Here is a 15,686-nt window from a genome sequence, read left to right on the forward strand (position 1 = left end):
GCTGGTGTGACGAGCAGTGTGCGACCAACTTGTGTTCAAATTATTACGGCTCCCGCGAGCTATCGGGCTGACGAGCCCTGGTTCTGCACCTGCGCGCCATGAGAGGTATTTGACCTGTTTTAATTACATTTTGGCAGTCCACTCGGCACCCCTTTACATTGTCCTGCTCCCTGCTGACGAGAGGCAACTACCTCGAAACACGTGTCCAGGGATGGCTAAATGCAACACATACTTTTTTCTTTTTACACATCGTGGCATAGGCGTACCCGCCGTCGCCACTACATTCACCACAGTCCTTTGGGGCAACTTGCTGGTGTGACGAGCAGTGTGCGACCAACTTGTGTTCAAATTATTACGGCTCCCGCGAGCTATCGGGCTGACGAGCCCTGGTTCTGCACCTGCGCGCCATGAGAGGTATTTGACCTGTTTTAATTACATTTTGGCAGTCCACTCGGCACCCCTTTACATTGTCCTGCTCCCTGCTGACGAGAGGCAACTACCTCGAAACACGTGTCCAGGGATGGCTAAATGCAACACATACTTTTTTCTTTTTACACATCGTGGCATAGGCGTACCCGCCGTCGCCACTACATTCACCACAGTCCTTTGGGGCAACTTGCTGGTGTGACGAGCAGTGTGCGACCAACTTGTGTTCATAATGCTGAAACTCATCTGAGGTACTTGTGTCCCATTCTGGAGGGGTGCCTCACTCATCAGTCCGGGATGGACTGTTGTCATGAGGAGGACAAGGCAGGACTCTTGCTAGAGGAGCACAGTGGGTGGAAAAACAATGGGTTGGAATGCTGTTGCCAGTGGTTCTTAACCTGTGGTCTGTGGATCCGGACCAACTCAAGGGGTATGCAACTGTTCAGTAAACTGAGTATTAACAGATTACTTATGTATATACACACACAAAGCAAAATATAAAACCAAAACATTGAAAATGCTCTGTAAATTTGAAGGAATTTGAAATTGGGAGGTTCAAAAATAAATTGCCACCATTAGCTTGCTTTGTGGGAGCAGTGCAAATACACCAAACAATAGTTTGAAAGATTGGTGGCTGGAATTGAAGAACTCGTATGCACCGACAAAAAGAGAATGCATTAGGAGCAAACAAAGATAGGCTAGCATATTGCCTTGTCATTTAGAAATAAAAATCACATTATAAAAATGGCATCCACAAAGGTCAAAGTTTTAAGAACCACTGGTTCAGACTATGGACATCTCCCCTTAGGCGCAGGGTCAGTATTGATTTGCAAAAGGCACACCTCTGTCTAAGGCAGCACAGTTGGCGAAAAACAATGGGTTGAGATGCTATCTAGAGTGAACGACAGCGGTTTCCACTATTTGCTAGCATTACTTATATCACCTTTTGTATGTCTGATGTAACTCCCTATGGGGCAGATAAATCAACACTTTACGCTGTCGCAAAGTCATGCAAAGTGGCGCGAGTGCTGATAAACAATTTACTTTCCAGGGAAAGACATGTTTTGGGACTGCAAATTAGTCCTAAAGTATCTGAAACGACTCTTTGCATCAAGAGGGCATCCCATGGGTGTACATAGGCATTCCCATACTAACACACATGGTTTTTGATGCAAAGCCCTAGTTACTAAAACAAACACCAATTAACTGTTCCAGTGAGGAGTAGGGTCATTACTGATCTGCATAAGACAGGCTTCTGTCTAGAGTGGCACCGTGGGCTAAAAACGATGGACAAGAATGCTGTACAGAGTGACTGCCAGTGGTTTAGACTATTTGCAAACATCCTGCCCATCACGTTCTGTGCGTTTGCTGTAACACCCTCAGCGGGCATGGGTTTGCCCAGACATGGGTCCCTTGCTCGCTGTGCTGAAGGATCCAAGTTATACTTTATTGACAATGCCTAACAGGTCCTGAAATTAGACTGGGGTTGCTTTTTTTCCCTTCTGGAGTAAGCATTTTTTTAGTAATTCATGATGCATTTTTCCAATGAGGGGAGGCAAGCCTCTGTCTAAAATGGATGAGTGTAAAAACTATGGTTAGGTAAGGTACCCAGTGATTCCTAGTGGGTTAGACTATTTACAAGCATTCCCCGACAGCCAGTAGAATGTGTTTGGCAGCAAACTAATGTCTGCCTTGTCAGCCTTCTACGTGCACATCAATATCCAGCGGGTGAGTTTTAGGGAACCAAGAGAAAAGGTCTTGTAGTTTGATGGAAGTCAGAGGACACGGAGGCTTGATAGAAGCCCCAGCTGCAGGCCATCCACCCTTCTGTTACCATTTCTAACCACCACACCAGTCTGTATATGCCTTCGAGATGGAGGAGATCCCTACAGTAGGCACATGCCCCAGCATCCTCTTTTTTGCTGCCAGCGGTATGCCTGTTGTGTGTGAGGTAAACATCTATTGTCTGCCTGCGATATTCCGGTTGTTTGAGCCATAAGCTTCCATTGCGCTGCCAGTGTTATATTTCTTCTGTTTCTGAGGGAATCTTGCATAGCTGCTTGTTTTGTACCTCTTCTGCATGTGCAGGACTGCTGCTACCACTTGTATGTGCTCTGTGTTTCACTGTAGCCCGTACAGTCTATGCTATGCTATTTGAGAGTGTGTGTATTTGTGAAGTTTAGCCCGCTGCACTTGTGTGTGTTACACACTGATGAGCACAGCTGAGATGGCTGAGCCAACAAATAAACAGTGAGCGCAGAGTCAAGGGTAGGCTCCAGCTTTAAGAGCCTGTGCACAAGCCAATCCCATAAAAATGCATGCCATGTGAAAATGAAACCAACATAACGTAAAACTATGACAGTGTCTACAAAAAAGAGCAGATTCCATCACTGCATTGAGAAGTATTTCGTAAAAGTGAGGATTTTTAAACAAATTCGAGAAACATTCCTGTCCCCACTCTGATAATGCTATATGTGAACTAAGAGTCAAATCAGCGGCCATGTGTAGCCTGGTAGTGGCCTAGATCCGAATTGTAGATGGAGCAACATTATAGTCCATTAAATCAAACAAAAGAGAGGTTTTTGGAACGCACACATCCAGAACTCACATTTGAAGGTGCTCTCATATAAAGTAATGAACCAAAAAGGAGGCTCAGTGAAATGAAGTATTTCCCTAGGATCACACAATTTGGTCAAACAGCAACGCTGAGGTTGATGACAGATTTCCCACTTTCACCCTCTGCAGTGCAACCACTGGATGGGCATCTCTTTCTCACATTGAAGGTTAATGTTTTGGCCTTAATTTTCGAAGTACAAGATAGAGCATGCGTGAGGCAGAAAAAACATTTTATTTTTGGCGCAGTTTTACATAGCGCAAACCTTGACTGAGGACATAAGTGTGTTTCAAAACAGACAAAGACTGTTACGCTTTTTTTTTTTTGGGAGTAGGGAGGTTCACTGTGATTTACAGGATGCTGAGCCGAGGCTGGAATTCGAGCTTGGCTTTCAATGTTGCATGGTCAGCAGCTGTAGCTACTAAACCACATCACCTCCCATGAACACTTGGCTTATTTTGGCTCGAGGTTGCAAGAGGACCTTGAGCTTAGCCAGAGCTAGCCTTCTGACTCGAGCTTTTGAGTGGATGAGTTCATGCACGGCTGAATGCCATAGTTAATGGCCTGTGCAAGTTTAAACGTGAACAAAAATATATTAACTTACAAAATTCTGACAGCGTTGAACTTTGACTACCAGTGGCAGCCGCTGCAAATCTCAAGTGAGGTGGGGAGGTAGCTACAGGGAATTAGGATAATAATATATATATTTTTAAAACCTTATCTGTCCTGCCGCAGACGCTGACAGGCGCTTAGGTTCTTCTCTCCTGCTCCTGGTGGTGTCCCAGCAGTCCGTCGGACACCATCACAGGCTCCCCACGCAATCCTAGTGCATGAGAGCAGCGCCAGGATTGTTCTGAGCGGCCTGTTTTGCCGCTCTGACAATGTCTGGGATTCTGTGCTGTTTCTCCAGCCCAGCTTCGCTACACAGCAGGGTTAAAGAACACTAAGTGTGCACTAAGACAGACGGCCAAACAGACAGGCACACTTTAGAGTGCACCAACCACTCCTACTCTCTGCCATGGCCTTGCCCCGCCCAAGACTTCCTGGGTCAGTCAGTCAGAGGAAAAAAAATATAATCTTGTTTTATTATCATTTTATTTTTCACTGACTGACTCAGTGGGGCAACGCTTCTCTGCGATTACGGAGGAGCCGCCCCTGTTCTCTTATCTGTTAAACTTTAACGTGCATCTCTTTGCTACAATTACCGTTCAGCTCTTTTAAGACAAGAAGGAACTGCCTATCACAACTCCCTAGAGCAGAGACTGTCTGACACCGCCCTCAGCTAAATCTCAAACTAGTCGAATTTGCAAGTGGACTCAATGCAGTAACAGCCAGAGCACACTGCAATACCATATTTCCCTGAAACCTGATTGTACTACAGCAATAACACCTTCCAACCAAGAAGCTTGTTGAACCTGATATCCTGGGTGTAGTTTCCCCTCCCCTACAACGTTTAACTTTCCATCCTCCCGTTTTTTGATGACTTACTTTGTGCTGGCTTTAGGACTCTGCACACTTTACCACTGCTAGCCAGTGCTAAAGTACTTATGCTCTCTCCTTGAAACATGGTAGCATTGGCTCACACCCAATTGGCACAATTAACTTACTTGAAAGTCCCTGGTTCAGTGGTACTACATGTTCCCAGGGCCTGTAAATGTAATGCTACTAGTGGGCCTCCAGCACGTTTTGTGCCACCCACCTAAGTAGCCTTGTAAACATGTTTCAGGCCTTCCATTGCAGCTTGTGTGTGCAGTTTTAAACTGCTATTTTGACCTGGCAAAATAAACCTTTTGCGAGTCCTAAACCTTTCTTTTTATTACATATAAGCCAGTTACGCCCTAAACAGCCAAAGGGCTGGGTGCAGAGTATTTGAAAAGTTGGACATGTACTTTAAGTTTTTCATGTCCTGGTAGTGAAATGCTCAAAGTAGTTTTTCTCTACTGCAAAGCCTACCTCATAGGATAACATTGAGTCACTTTTTAACATTTAATAAATGTTAAATTTCAATTGGGAGCAAGTGAGAATGTCAAGTTTGGTGTCTACATTTTTTTAATGTAAAACCCTCTTTAATGGTAAAGTCAGATTTTAAGTCACAATTCTGAAAATGCCCCTTTTAGAAATTATAAATGTTCTTATCCAAACCATTAGGTGCCTTCAGCCTGTATGCTGGGTCACTTGACTAGGTGTAGCAGGCAGTCGGTCTCTGTCTATTGCTCACAGACAGTGAGCCAAAGGGGGACATGATGTTGGCGTGATGGGCCATCTCTGACTTTATGAGAGGTAGGAGCAGTCACCTACAATACTTGTACATCACAAAGTCTTTGCCTGAGCACACTCACAAAGGGTTTGATACTAGTCTTCTGTGCCCCCAGGCAAGCTGCTGGGGCCAGAGCAGGGAGGCAGAAAATTCCAGATACCTCTGTGGGTAGAAACCTCCAGAACCTTCTCCTACTTCAAAGATGGCACCATGTATATATATTGGACCCTCAGACCCGACTCTTCGGTACACCTCTGGCCCTGTGGAAGACTCAGAAGGACTGTTGTGCTGCTCTGCAAGTAGGACTCATACTCTGCTCCCTTAGTGAAAAGGACTAGACCTGCATCTCAAACCCAGGAGCAAAGTGGCTCCGAGGGCTAGTTGGCTGGACTCCGGATCAGAGTCTCTGAGACAGAAAAGTGTCTAACCACCTAAACCCAGACCCTGGACTCTGCCTGCTGGGAGTCTTTCTCCTCCTCCCTCCCTAACCCCTTCCCCCAAGTGGCATCACCCAAGTCCCGGGCACTTAGAAGTGAGCCTGAAGGTATTCTGCCAGCCCAGCTGTGGTCCAAACAGAACCAACGCAGCACAACGCATTGCCTTGCTGCTCCACATCGAAACTGCCTCTGTGCAGTGCATCCCCGACACAGGACCCATCAGCTCTACAGAACAGCTGCTGTGTGATGCCTCCTCGATGCAGGGCCTCGCATCGCAGCCCTACAATGCCTCATAACCACCACTACACAGCGCATTCTCAATGCAGGACTGTGCACTGCAGCGAAGCAACACCATGAAATCACTGTTGTGCGACGGATCCTCGATGCAGGACCTTGCATTGCAGCCCATCAGAACCACCTCTACGCAACACATCCTCCACATGGGATGGTGCAACGCTCCGTAACCCGGATTTAAAGTACTTTGTTCAGTGGGCTTATCTTAGTCCCTGAATCCAGCCCATGCTATATATCGTGGTCGGCCTGAACTTGTGACTTTGCCCCGGTCCGACGCAATCAGATACAGTAGGTGCTTTGTGGTTCTAAGCACTGTTTTCACTTAGATCTTCAAAATTACATATCTCTGGTTCACTCAATGGGTTTTGTGTTTTTGGTCTCAAATAGTTTATTACATTTAAATCTATTTTTGTAAATTGGTTGGGATTTTTCTTGTGATATGTTTTCACTTTATTACTATTAGAGGTGTAGCATAAATATTTTACACATTCCCTTGTTCACTACCAGAACATGTTACCTGCACTAGTACATGCTCTACCTTTTACATACACTGCACCCTGCCCAGGGGGGTACCTTGGGCTTTCCATAGGGATGACTGACGTGTATAAAAAGGGAAGGGTTAGGCCCGGTCAGTGTGGACACTGGCCAGGAGGACATGGCAGTCCGGGGACTGCAGGCAGGCCTGCGGTGGCAGGCCTGAGACACCATTTTAGGGCTACACAGGTGGGTGGCGCAATCAGCGCTGCAGACCCACTAGTAGCATCTGTCATCACCAGTCCTGGCACACACAGTGCACTTTACTAGGGACTTCATGGTGATACAGATATGCCAATCAGGTAAATCCAATCAATATGATATTTTACACAGGGAGCACTTACACTCTGGCACTGATTAGCAGTGGCAGAGTGTCCAAAGCATCTAAACCAGCAAAAACGAAATCCAGCACAGCATCAAAAATCCAGGTAGCAGAGGCAAAAGATAGGGGAAAAACCCACGCCAAGGATGTCAGGTCTAACACTGCCATTTGCCTGACACGATTCCATGCACCAGGCCTGGGGCTGGGAATGCCTCAAGGCAGAAAGTACTTATTCTGTTGGGCATGGACTATTGATAACATACCTATGGTGGCTGCAGTAACGTTCTACACAATGCCCCTGCTGACGTTTTTGGTCTATGTGGCAAAAACACAAGTGAAGGTAAGCAGGTTTGGGGGTATTTTTCTGTTCGTGACAAAGAGGCGAATGGCGATACATTGGGGGCGAGGGCTGGACTACAAGGAACCGGACAGAAGGAGGGATCTCATTTTGCATCAAGTATGCAGTAGAAGTATATGGGAGGCTGCTGCCACTCTCTGCCAGGCCAAAACATAACTGGGACCTACACGAGTCCAGCGTGTGCTGCTGCATAAACGCCCCTGGTTTGTGCGATGTGCCTGTCGTGACAGATCCTGGCTATTAGTTGCTGCTATCTGGCAAGGTGCACTGTAACCGTCACCTACCTCTTAAAAAGTAATTGTTGGAGAACACTTCCGTAGCGCCTTTGTTGTGTCTTTCTGTGTACTTGCCAAATGTAACTGAAGTTAAACAAACATAACCATAGGTACCAGGCTTGCAACGCCCATTGGGATGAAAGAGCTTCAACCTCCCATCGCCAGTCTCAGCCCGGGTTCCTGCACCTCGAGCTGTTGTGGGCTCGGCTGGGCAGAGTCTGGAGTCTTATCTCCGGCACACCCACATTTTTCACAGGTCTCTAAGGACCATTTGCATATTTACATACCTTTGTTAACTGGTTACTGAGGTTTTGTTTCTTTTTCTGGTTCCAGTACCCCCAAGGCCCCCACTCTGCGTATTCCTTACATTGAATTTTGCATTTACTGCCGTAGTGTGAGAAAGCATTTCATGAAAAGGAATATAAAATAAGGTTGCCAAAAGTAAAATGACAGACGTTTTCTTTTAAGAGCCTGCAAAATCACAGTCTTGACACTAAATAGGGCTATAAAAAAAAAAAGTATGTATTCATTTGTAATGTGACTTCTCTGTCTTTGTTCCCTTTAATTATCGGTCATGGACCATTTAGGCAGCCATAAAACACAATTAAAAGTGATTTCTATTTATATTTGCTGTTTGAAGTATGCACAGATAAATGCTGAAAATACGGCTTTAGGAGACTGCTTATTTTTGTACTGTCTGGGACATCAAAATAATAATCTGGCAACCCAAATCATAAGACTGGAAGTTTGTTGCCGGATCAGGTTGTAACCGTCTTTCCATTAACTGTGACATGGTAATCCTCTCGAATAATGTCATTGACCTGTGAATTACCGCGGAGTAAGATAAGTATGTACTGCCTCAATATTGTAATGTGGCCTCCCCAACCTGTGGACTACAGATCTGGAACATTATTCTAGACCCCTCCGGACTGCAATGATGTTAACGTGCCACTGTCAACGCTGTGAACACTGTATGGCCTATTTACTCATTGTAATGTACGCCTATGATGAAAGTTGTGTATGTTTATTGAAAACTGAATAAACACAGTTAAAAAAAAAAAAAGTTTGTTGCAGGATCAGCACATTATTTATTTCCTCACCCTTCGATCCCCAGGTCCTGCCGGTGCTCAGCACCAGCAGTTCGTAAACGCACTAAAACACTAAAAAATCTTAACTCTGCAGCAGTTCACTGTTTTGATGTAACTTTTATTTGTTTGAAGTTCTGTATTGCTAAACTTGAAGTGCTTTACATGAGCACCAACTAGGACATCTTAATTCAATTTTTAGTAGGTACGCACGATTAAGTGACTTGCCCAGAAATACAGGACGTTGAGCCGACACTGCGACTCAAACCTGCTTCCTAAGCTCCAAAGTTGGAAGGTCTAGCCATTACATATGTACGCGGAAGCTTGTTTCCGGTCCAGAGAAGGCACAGCTTGGCAGTTCGGGCTGGACTGTTCCCATGAGGCACAGGGTCAGACTGATTTGCATATGGCCATGTCTGAACTGGGGTGGCAGAGTGGGCTAAAGAACGGTGATGGATCAAACCCAGATCTGTTGACTGGGTGTGAGTGTTTGATTGGTTCTGATACGCCGTCTATCACCACCCCCTTTTGAACCGCTTTGTTCGCCATAAGTTGGCAGGGTATGCTCAGACGTGAGTCCCTTGCTCACTTTGCCACTGGATTCAAGCAAGCCTGGCTGAAGACGGCTGAAATGCCAGAAACCGGTCCTAGGAAGCTTGTTTCCGGTCCAGGGAAGGCGCGGCTTGGCAGTTCGGGCTGGACTGTTCCCATGACGCACAGGTTCAGACTGATTTGCATATGGCCATGTCTGAACTGGGGTGGCAGAGTGGGCTAAAGAACGGTGATGGATCAAACCCAGATCTGTTGACTGGGTGTGAGTGTTTGATTGGTTCTGATACTCCGTCCATCACCACCCCCTTTTGTACCGCATTGAGAGATGAGGTGCATTGTTGGTGAGTGGTACTGAGGTAATTCATGGAAAAGAAGGAAATGGGCAGGTGTGCCCCAAAAAAATGTTGCACCCTGTGCGACCATTGCTAGGGCCAGCCCTAGCTGGCAGCGTTAGCGCCCCGCCCGTCTAGAAGCGCCCCTGATATGTACACAATACCTTGTTGCGACTCTGTTAAAATCAATGTCTAACGATATATATTAGGATGTCATTTTATTTCTCCGCCAGGTGAAAAACAGAGCTAAAAAAAACTTCTGTTTTTGCTGCTTCCTTTCCTTCCCGTATCACAGATGAATCTGCCTTTCTGCGTGGGATTGAAAGTGACAGCACACTGAAGATCTGACCTGAGATGTACAGTGCATCCGTGTGGAATGTTGTACGAAAGCCGACATATGTGGCTGCCAAAGGTAACCCGATAATCCTTTCTACCTGTTGGCAGTGGCAAAGTGTCAGCGACTTTTAGTTGAGCCCTCCCTCCCTCCCTCGCCCTTCACACCGTTTAACATATGAATATTATGAGACCGCTTCTAACCCCCTCTTTCCCTATTCACACGACTACTTTTGTCTTTCCCCTCTAATCTCTGGCACTTCCCTTTTGGCTGCCTCACCTCGTCAGCCCATCCTCTTTTCATGTGCTCTCCTATCTGGCGCTATGGCCACAGCTGCCGACTTTGGAACAGCGGAACCAGGTCAAAAACATCCCGTGATTGTGGACAAATGATTTACTCTCCTCGTGCCTAAAACAATGAATATGGCTTCGTATAAAGTAATCGGTGCTTACGTAAAGAACTCTAGTACATGCAGTTCGAGTTCGCGCAGTATAACACTACAAAAACACGTATCTCCCTTTTTATTCTCAGCGCTCTTTCTCTTCCACTCTCCCCTTCATTCATCTGTTCTCTCTGCCTTCAGCAGCCATATAAGTAGCTCCAGAGGGGCATCTCTCAAAGTAAGGCGTAGTGGAGGTGATCTGTGCTCCATGCTGTGACATATTAGGAGACGGACATCCGTCCTGACCTCAACAGCTCGGCCAAGCTCCAGCTCACCTCAGCGGCGGACTCTCTCTTAAGGCTGGGAGTTGGTGCCTAGCGGCGGCTGGATCCGTGTCCTGTCACTCAGAGGGCACAGTCAGAACAGTAGCAAGCCCTCAGGTGCTCTCTGCTGCCTGGGGGTCAACATCCATCCTTCAGACGTACCGATGGAAATACAAGCGCTGTAGACCGTCGAAAGAGGCCCAGAGCACCGCCAACCCCATATAACGTTGGCGAGAGGTTACACGTGTTCTTGGAACTGACGGGAAAGCCGAAAGGAAACACATTACCATCATGTTGCTTTCTGAAACTTGTAGATGCTTTATTTTATGGTGACCATATCTCCAGAAACAAATCCAGGAATGGCCACAGACATAGAAGCATAAGCCCTATGAGCACAATGGGCGTTGCGTGCCTATAACAACACAGAAGGAGGTCACACCTTTTTTGTTTTGCAGAGTTTTATATAGCACGAACTTGACCCGAATCGGGTATCAGACCGCTTTTCATAGCACCAGTTGCGTTACATGAGGACACATACACACACACACACACATTCATTGTTTGTTACACCTGACAAAGCTATTAAACAAGCACTTGCAATAGTATAGGTCCCGCATTTTTTTAGTTTTTATTTATTTACTTTAGTTTAATATAGCGCTGGTGAAGTAATGGTGATGAGACGATTCAATAGTTAATTCCTTTAATAACTGAGGAGCCTCAGTAAGGGTACATCCTCCATCTCCACTCCAGCACTGATTCTGGTCAACCACACAGTGGAACCAGAATCCCCAATCAATCCAAACATTCCATGCCACACGAGGATGCAAGGCCACCTAGTTACCAAGCAACACAACACTTCCCCCTTCTAGATATATATAAATAAAAGAATAAAATAAAATAACAAAAATTAAACAAAAATAAAAGGGGAGGGAACAAGGAAGGAATAACCTGCAATAAGGAAATACATACATGTTATTAATCATAACTTTTACACGGCATTACCCATTGTTAACCACAAAATCCCTAAGCCAAGAGGGAGCTTTCCTCTCACGAGGAATCCTCTGATTAGGAACAGAAAGATCAGAAAACGGGATGTTCTCACCAGAGTTTGGACCAGCCAACTTTGAAACCTCAGGGACCACCCCATCCCCCTCCTGAACCACAACAGGCTGCTGCAAATTAGAGCACTCTGTCATTTCAGAAGGCGAACCAGCAACATCATTAAAATAATCTTCCAACCACTCTGAATTGTACGGAGCATCACTGATTCTTCTACTTGGCTGACAAGGGTGATCCATAGCAACCCTTTTTAAATTCCAAACCTCACCGTTTTTAAGTTCCACAGCATTGTGTAAAACCTCAACAACTTCTTCAGCATCAAAGAAAGCGCTCTCACCCTTGCATACAAACCCTGGCTTTTTAACCCTAACCAAATCTCCCACTTCAATCACAACTGGTTTGGTAGAGTGTTTAACATTATAATATTCTCTGCTTTTTTCATGGATACGCTGCATCCTATTCCACACTTAGACCAATTAACCGAACCAGAAGGACATAACCAACCAGGGTTAAATTTAGACCGGGGTCTGCGTCCACGCATAATGATAAACGGAGGTAAACCAGTAGCTTCGTTGGCAGTCACCCGGTAAGCCCAGACTGTCTTACCCACTTATGAAATCCAATCTTAGGAATTACTAGAAGCAATTTGAATTATACCTTTTAACACTCGGTTAAATCTCTCGACCATACAGTTCCCACTAGGGTTAAACAACGAAGTAGTCCTGTGATTCACACCAAGTTTTGCAAAATACTCCTCAGCCATGTTGGACACAAATTGGACTCCATTGTCACTAATTAAAGACGCCAGAATACCCTCCGAAGAGAAAACTTCATCCAAGAACTCAAGAACCGCCATGGTATCAGCTTTATCAACAATTTTTACAGCTGGCCAACGAGAGAAGAGATCCATAAGCACGATAATATACTTCTGTGACTCGCCACACTGGTCCTTAATGGGTCCCAAAATGTCAATAGCCACCGTGTCCTATGGTTCTTTTGAAACAATAGTGTCACACATAGGTGGTCTGAAAGTCTTCACAGACTTGTCTGAATTACCGCATGCAGTACTATTCCTGACCACTCTCTCTGTCTCAATTTCCAAACCAGGCCACCAGAATAATTTTTTGATCACTGCCTTGGTTCTAGTAATTCCGGAATGAACCTCATGACATAGTTCCACAATGGATGAACGGAGATTCATAGGAGGTATCATTCTTTCACCTCTTAAAAGTAAACCATCACAAAAAGAGAGTTCTGATCTGACCTCCCAAAAAGGTTTGACCAAGTCAGATATACTATCCTTACGTGGCCAACCATTCAAAATAAATGACATCACCTTAGATAATGTATCATCACTACGGAATTCAGATTCCCACTCAATCTTGTTGATAGCAGAACGGCCCTGATTGTGAATTAACGCCACCTGAAAATCATTCCATTTCTCATCTTCGCATTTTTCCAGCATAACAGGCATTCTAGAAAGAATATCGGCAAACAGATTATCTCTGCCAGGGGTATAAACAATTCTATACGTAAAATTTTGCATCTGCATAGAAATTCTAGCCAGTCTAGACGAGACATTAGAAGAACCTTCTGTTGTCAATATTTTAACCAAAGGTTTGTGGTCACATCTTAGAGTACAAACCTTCCTCCATATGAATATTTTGAAATGGTCGAGACCCCAAGCACACGCTAATGCCTCCTTCTCAATTATAGGATACTTCTCCTTGCATGGAGAAAGATATCTAGAAGCAAAAGTGATGATGTTCTCTTTGCCATTACCAACATACTGAGATAAAACTGCACCCAACCCCTTATTACTTGCATCAGTAGTCACAACACTTTCTGCTGCAGGATCGAAGGTACTGAGGCAGGCCGCGTTTGCAATTGCAGTATTGATAGAATTAAAATCCCTATCACATTCAGCCGAAATATTGAAACATTTGTCAGCAAAGTTAGGAACGTATTTGGTGCAAAATTCAGCCATGCCTAAAAAGGATCTGACATCATCCTTACTGCAAGGAGTTGGTGCCTCTTCAATAGCTGAGACCAAAGATGGCTTGGGGCTAACACCATTGCGATCAATGACATGTCCCAGGTAGGTTACACTTTCGCATGCAAATTTGCATTTAGCAAACTCAATGGTAAGCCCCTTACCTTCCAATATCCTCAAAACCTTGATGAACCTAGAATCATGTTCCTCCTTAGTTCCAATAATAATATGAAAGAAGAGAGGGGGCCCACTCTCCGAGGGACAGGGCACTGTTAAAGTGAAAGAGAACAACTCCCACGGAGGAAATTCTTTTAAACACACCGCAAACAAACAAACACTCACACGTACTTCAATATACATACGGAGGGCATATGTTAAAACTCAAAAAAAGAAAATAAGAGGGTTCCTCTAAAGTCGGAGCCCAAAGGTCAATGAACGTCTTTGATGAAATCACCCAAAAAGTTTTTTTGCAATGATAATAAAATTTAAAACAGTTTATTTCGCACAATATCACGTATGTATATTGAAGTACGTGTGAGTGTTTGTTTGAGGTGTGTTTAAAAGAATTTCCTCCGTGGGAGTTGTTCTCTTTCACCCTCCTTAGTTCCCCCATAAATTAGAATGTCATCCTGAAGAAAGGTCACTCCCACCTCTTTTTTAAATAAGTGAAACATCAAACGTTGGAATACCGCTCCCGCCGATGCAAGGCCAAAAGGCATGCGAGTGAATTGGTAACACCCAAAAGGGGTTATGAATGACGTGAGGTGTTTAGAATCATGGGCCAAGGAAATTTGGTGATAGGCTGAAGAGAGGTCGACCGTGGAAAACCACTTCGCTCCCTTAAGGCAACTCACCATCTCATTGATTTTGGGTAAGGGGAATCTGTCAATAACAATATTGTTGTTGAGATGACGGAGGTCGACATAGAGTCGGATTTTCCCATTGGAACGTTTGGCAATGACAACTGGAGAAATCCACTCCAAAGCCTCTATTGGTTGTATTACCTTTGCTGATACCAATTTATCTAATTCCTTGGACACATCATCCTTAACCAATATAGGAACATTAATACAACCGTGAACTTTGGGGGTAGCATTTTCCTTAAGGCGGATTAAATGTTCGAAGCCACGTAAATTGCCCAGTTTCCCACTAAAAACAGAAGGGAATTGTATGATCATTCTCTCACCTAATGAAGAACCCTCATCAACAATCAAAACTTGTTCCTTGATGTTAGGATCTAAAATAATATGCAGAAGTTTCTGATCCAAACAGTCCAAAACAGGAGGGCCACTATTTGCAACGTACAATTTAGCACGACAACGCCTGTTTTTGAACTCAAAAACAAACCATCTGAAGCCACTGAGATCAATTTTCTCACCACTATAACCCTCAGGGTGGATATCAGGTTCGAATAAATGTTCACCAACTTTACCAATAAATTTACTTTTCCACAACTTTTCTTCAAATATGGTGTAAGGTGACCCTGAGTCAGCTCTAATGTCAACATTCACACCACCAATCAACATGTTGCAAATAGGTTTGTTGGTACATACAACGTCATTAATATTTAGAATCAAGTTACTTCTAAAGTTTTTAGACAGGTCCTCATTCAGAATCATATCAGCAGGATCAGAGTTTGATTCATCCACACTTTCACAGTTCATATTCATGACATATTTAACCTTGTAGTTCCTTCTCTTACACACTTTTACAAAATTGCCGACTAAACCACAATTGGTACATTTCTGCTTAATGGCAAGACAAGTCTTACTATGAGCAATGTGGTCTAGACTCCCACACCTATAGCATTTAGCACGCTCCTTCCTTAAAAGGAGGTCTATCTTCAAACTTGTGAGAGCCTCTATTGTAATCATTAGGGACACCAGTTTTACTAATTAGCGCCACATTTTGAGTATCATTCTTTAAAGCAACAGCACATCGATCAGATATCTCTGCTTTCCTCACAATAGCCAATATATCATCCAGTGGGGCATCGCCGTTCAACCACAATCTATCTTGAATCGCAGGATTGGAGGTATGCATGACTACCTAATCTCTAATTAAATTGTCGTGCAAAACTCCAAATTTACAATCAAGAGCAAGCCTTTT

General features: G+C 44.5%; 1 protein-coding gene across 2 annotated transcripts in view; it reads right to left on the bottom strand.

The window, feature by feature from the left end:
- Positions 1–15,686, bottom strand: part of LOC146809191 (putative methyltransferase DDB_G0268948) — a 225,432-nt gene that overhangs the window by 194,564 nt on the left and 15,182 nt on the right. The window contains exon 1 of one of the 2 annotated variants that reach the window (XM_085616016.1): positions 10,538–10,705. The exons of the other annotated variant lie outside the window; for it this stretch is intronic. The gene's annotated coding sequence lies outside the window, so the exon portion shown is untranslated. Of the gene's footprint in view, positions 1–10,537; positions 10,706–15,686 lie in introns of those variants that run through there. 2 annotated transcript variants of the gene reach the window in all.

Source organism: Triturus cristatus, chromosome 7 (assembly GCF_964204655.1).
Source record: "Triturus cristatus chromosome 7, aTriCri1.1, whole genome shotgun sequence".
Classification (NCBI taxonomy): Eukaryota; Metazoa; Chordata; class Amphibia; order Caudata; family Salamandridae; genus Triturus; species Triturus cristatus.